Below are 6000 nucleotides of genomic sequence, written 5' to 3'. Positions count from 1 at the left end.
AATTCCCATGCTCCCTCCTGGGTTGACTTAATGTTATTTTTATTATGTAGTTGCTCTCTGTATAGAAATATAAAATTGATATTAACTATCCACGATTCTAACTTGTCTACAACTATAAAACCAACACAGATTTGCATTTAAATTTAGATATAAAATCAATATAATTAAGATGTTAGCCGTTATTTAAGGTGATAGTTGATGTTTAATAGTAGGATGATAAATTTTTCACATTTGCTTTCTCGGCATGGTTCATTTTGTTTTGAGCCTGATGGATCAACATCTGAGTTAACTGCCATTATCATTATTTTTTTCTTTTAATAATAAACTCATTTTTAATCCTGTGGTCATTATTTTCATGGTTCAATTTAATAGTATACCCCAAAGTACATCAACAAAAGTTTAAATCAAAACTCTCTGCTGCTAAACCTATTTTTGTTAGGTACAAAGTCAGCTACTCATAGTGTTAATGTGACATTGACAGTTATTTACCAGTGGTAACTCAGCCCTCCCACAACTCTTCTCTGAACTGCCATGTCGACTTTGTTCTTATGAGTATCTGTGGAGTTAGCCTTCCCTTGGCACTACTAATGTGCTACAAACACAAACACAAACTTGGGCATTGAAATCATAGCATAGCTGTTAGTTATAAGTTGGTCTACCAGATGGTTCAGAATATCTTTACATGAACATTTTTAAGATTATCATCAAAATTAAAACACTGGATTAAAACAAAAATCTCTTTCATAACTCAGACCCTCAAGTATAAGGCTTTTGGAGCCCTAAATGACAATTGACAATTTAGCCCTAAAGTCTCTATTACTTGATATCTGGTATGGTCATTTTTCATTGCTGCCATTACAAATGACCACAGTTCAGTGTTTTAAAAGAACACAGTTTCTTTAGTCTTATACTTACGAGATCAGAAGTCCTAAAATTGTGGTGTTAGCATGGCTTCTTTTCTTTTGCAGGATTTAGGGGGATATTTCTTTGCCTTATTCCTTTTTGTAGAGACTGCTGTGTTCTTGGATCATGGCCCTATCCTCAGTCTTCAGAGACTTCACTCCAACTCCTGTCCCTTCAGCTTCCATGCTGTTAACCCATTTGCTTTCCTCTTTTTAGAAATTTTGTGATTACATTGAGCCCATCTGGATAGTCTCGGGATAACCTCGAGATCCTTAACTTAATATTCAGATTCTTAACTTAATCATGCCTGCAAAATCGTTCTTATCATGTAAGGTAATGTATTCTGAGGTTCTGGGGATAAGGATGTGGACATCTTTGGGGAGGCTATTATTCAACCTACCATAGCTAAATACTAAAGACTTCCCTTATTATAAATGAGGCTGTGATGTTGTACATAAATTACAAACAAGGCTATGATGTCACATTGGTGTATTCATCAGTCATGGTTGTTCTTTTGGGATAAATTTCTAGGGATGAAATGCATAAATCACAGGTTTCTACAATTTTTAAAAAGGAGTTTTTAATAAACAATGCCAAATTACCTTCTGGAAGGGTTGTACCAAGTTATATTGAAAGTCATGTGTAGAGTACCTTTCCCTGTCCCCTGATTACAATGGGTATTATTATTTGCTAAAAATTCTTTGCTAGTTGATACAAAAAAAATATTCACTATTGTTCTGTTTTTGCTGTTGTTGTTGTTTAGTTGCTAAGTTGTATTTGATTTTTTCACAATCCCATGGACTATAGCCTACCAGACTCCTCTGTCCATTGGATTTCCCAGGGAAGAATACTGGAGTGCATTGCCAGTACCTTCTCTAGGGAATTTTCCCGACCCAAGGATCAAATCCATGTCTCCTGAGTCTCCTGCATTGGCAGGGGTATTCTTTACCACTGAATCACCAGGGAAGTTCCTCATTATTATTTTATTGTAGGATAATTTGATATTAATTATTTTGATGAGATTGAACATTTAAAAATATTCACCAGTCATCTGTACCAAAGAAAATAAATGAAAATTTTAGTTGTGGCTGCATTGCTTATAGGAGTTTGCTTATGTCATATGGAAACCACTTAACCTATAAGTGGTATCTTTTTGAATTTGCAGCATCAGGAATAACATGTAAAATGCCTTTGTACTAAAGTTTGTGTCTCTGAGTGTTTAAGAGAGTGAGCTAATTGTTTAGATGGATGCAAGGATGACACCATTCAGGAGGAAATTAATTCCACCCAGTGTGTTCTGCGCATATGGGCGTTATGCCCCTCTGACTAAGGATAGGTCATACAGAGAGACAGGTCAGAGCTGGAGAGTATCACTTGTCGCTGCCGCACGAGGCTGTGGTCTTCCCTCCAGGGAAAACATCTTGTGATTTATTTACATCTTTGCTTAATAGAAGCTAGATATTGTGTCTGGTACCAATCACTACCTCATTATGACTGTAGATATACGAGTGACAGAGAGTTGTTTAAATATATGACCATTTGAAGGATTTTTAGAAATTGTTTTATGATACAGTTATTACAATATTACAATGCTCAGTGAATAAACATTTTAAATTCAGATAAGCAAAGTGTCTCAGATGGTAAAGAATTTGCTTGTAACATGGGAGACCGGGGTTTGATCCCTAGCTTGAGAAGATCCCCTGGCATGGCAACCCCCACCAGTATTCTTGCCTAGAGATTTCCATGGACAGAGGAGCCTGGCAGGCTACAGTTCATGGGGTCACAAAGAATCGTATACGACTGAGCGACTAACACAAGCAAAAGAAAAAAAAGAAGTTACAGTGAAGAAGGAATATTTTGTAAAGCCGCCTTTTATCCTCAGGATGGCTAAGAAGTTAGAGGCCTGCAATGTGAGTAACAGAGAGTTGAGAATGGTAAGAATGAACATGTTAGAAACAGTGGGTAGGATGTTAAAGGTGACTAGAATTAAAGACTCTAGCTTTTCTCCCTCCAAAGAATTTCTGACTTGTTGCTGAATTACAAAAAACAGGCATGACACAAGGCATTGAACCCCGTGGAAACCTTGCTAAAATATTGCTTTTAAGTTTGGGGAGTCAAGGATATCCTCCTTTTCTTTGTTGAAACACACCAGGGCTATGCTTTCCTTGAAGACAAATGTCAGTGGTTTTCTTCCTTTAAGAGTTCCAGGAGGAGGCTGTTTTTAGCTGAGAGCTGCTGCTTTGCCTATCACTGCAGTGCTGTGTAGGATGCCTGGTAGAGAAGGCAGCTGGAGAGGAGGAAGTCTGAAAGTGAGCACGTGTAAGGAGGGAGCTGGGCAATCAGAAGAGAATGTACTGGGACTTCAGTACCCAGCAAGTGCAGCGTGTAGGCATAGCCCACCAGGGAGCCTTTGGCAATATCTAGTCTTCCCGGTTCTTTCATTTGTTCCCTGCGCTAGGAAGATGATTTATTTGTATCATTTTGCTCATGTTGTGAGGTTAAAAACGTTTCCTTGTGCATGGTAATTAACAACAGCCTCCGCAGAATGGAATATTCCAGGACTTTGAGACTGCTAGGCATTTTATCAGCTGTAGCCAGCAGATGGTGGTAGCGTTCCATAAAAAAAAAAAAACAAATAAATTGTGCTTGGTGAAGCTGAGAGGTTCAGTTTTGTTTTGCTTTGTTATTTAAGCTTTGACAATGCCCATCTATATAATCTGTGGGCACAGAGTGTTTGAGCCCAGTCTGATCTTACACTTGTTTTATGATTATATCATTATTTTTTACTGCTACAAATTAGCTGTCAGTTTCAATCTACCCCATGTTTCAGCTGCCTTCCGGGATCGTCTTGTCAGTTATGCAGCTTTCTGATTTTATGGTTGAGATCAAGAATGATTCCTTAAAGGCACATGGGAAAACACAAGGTGTCTTTAGCGTGAGAAGTGGGAAAGAGGATGTGAACTTTGCCACGTGGCCCGTGCTGGAGGTGTGCAGCAAAGATAGATAAGGGCAAAGGACTAAGGCCCCTTTCTGTTTGAAATCTGAGTGTCTTGACATTTACTCAGGTGCAATCATTCATGTAAGTATCCATAGTGACCTACTGTCAATGGAGTGAAATGGAGCTAGATGAGTTCCTATATTATCTTTCAGAGTTATATTCAAACATATGAAAATGTAAAGAGGAACTTGCAGGCAACACTGGTGCTTCCTGATCTGCAGGTGATTCTTTCACCAGACAAAAAAGCATTACTTAAAGCCATTCGTTCATTCTTTCTTACATCTAGCACTATTGAGTGCCTACTAGATGCCTGCCCTTGTTCCAAGTGCTGGGGACTGCTTGCACACTTACTGGGCAGAAACTTGATTGTTGCCTGATCTTTCTTTGAAATGTAAGGGCAAAAGAGATTAAGATTCCCTTTATAGAGCTGGCACAGCACCATTGATTGATGATGAACTTGAAGGAGAAGGGGTCATATTCCAGTTTCTCTAGTCAAAGAGTCCCATTGGTAACACACTGTCATAAATCTACCACTGAATTCTGCTACCAGCTAGCACACTGTCCCAGGATATACTAAGACAAGGAGAGCTGCTTTCCAAAGTATCTGCAGTCTACAAAATGCTATTCTAGCTTCCCGAGTAATGTGATACCTGCTCCTATAACTTGGTGGTTTTTATCAGAATTGAATAACAATGTCTATTCTATAGCATGTTCAATATGGGCCAGGCATTTTCTGGGTATTATTTCAATCTTTTTTAACACTTTCCAAGGTAGCCATTATTATACTCTTCTTATGTATGAGATAACTGAGGCTTAAAGAGGTTGATTCACTCCTACGGTTAACAGACAATCCAGGAATTTTGCAAAGGTCTGTCCATGCTCCTTACACCATGCCACACGCCCCCTCTGTTGAAGCATTGTTTGCTGTGACACTGTTCTGTTGGCCAGAACAGGTAGTGAAGAGAGATGAAGGCAGCCATCCCAATATCTGTGCTGAGAGGGTGATAGATGTAAGGCTGTCAGGCAGGATGGGCCCTGAGCTGGCCTCGCATCTAGCCTGTAGAGCTTTGAAATGTTGGGAAACAGTATCAGCAGACATGCCTGGAGTTTCCCTGATAGCTCAGCTCGTAAAGAATCTGCCTACAATGTGGGAGACCTGGGTTCAATCGCTGGGTTGGGAAGATCCCCTGGAGAAGGGAAAGGCTACCCACTCCAGTATTCTGGCCTAGAGAATCCCATGGACTGTATAGTCCATGCGGTTGCAAAGAGTTGGACATGACTGAGCGGCTTGCATTTTCAAACTTTAACCAGCAGAAATTGGGTGGCTTGTTCTGGGCAAAGGCTTCGGGGCAACAGACAGGCTGTGAGCTAAAGGCAGAGGACAAAGCATAGTTACAGCTACCACACCAGGAGAATCTTTGCTTGAATTCAGGGTGTAGAGAGGATAGAGAGTGATGCAGTGGTCTTTTCAGCTCCACTCTTTGACAGGGATAACAATGTGGCAAACAGAAGCATTTTGAGATTCAACGGCCACTGATATTTATTTATAGCGAGAAAGTGCGCAGGGTGGGATAAATGCACAGAAACACTTTGAACACTAAGCGTAGTCCCAATGGGTCCACTATTGATTCTTAGCGGAAATGTTCGTGTCTGCCTCATGAACAGATATTACTCCTGAGACAACCTTTAACAAAATATTTAGTCTGACCTCTCCAGACTGCATTTACAAGCTCATCTCTCTCTTTACATTCAAGGCTTTCCGCTGAGATGGAAATAGGCTCTGTACAGCAGTCCCAGAAGACTTGCACAAGAAGAACTTTAGACAATAGGAAAAAATGCCAAGTCATTGTGCACTGGGCTTCCATGAAAAGTATCATATCAATGCTGCAGAAAAAGAATGAAAATTATAGGAAGTGAATATAAAGAGACATAAAGGCACATTACGGCACACCATCTGCTGCTGTGGAATGCCAGGAGGCAAAACTGTCACTCACTGCCTTTTAGGTTTTCACCCCAACTTGCCTCCTTTTCCACATGGACATGATTGAATCCATTGTGACTGTGGACAGAGCCAAGTGTAGAGAACTACTTAGGGTAGT

This window comes from Muntiacus reevesi, chromosome 3 (genome assembly GCF_963930625.1).
Source record: "Muntiacus reevesi chromosome 3, mMunRee1.1, whole genome shotgun sequence".
NCBI lineage: Eukaryota > Metazoa > Chordata > Mammalia > Artiodactyla > Cervidae > Muntiacus > Muntiacus reevesi.
This window is presented reverse-complemented; position numbering follows the sequence as displayed.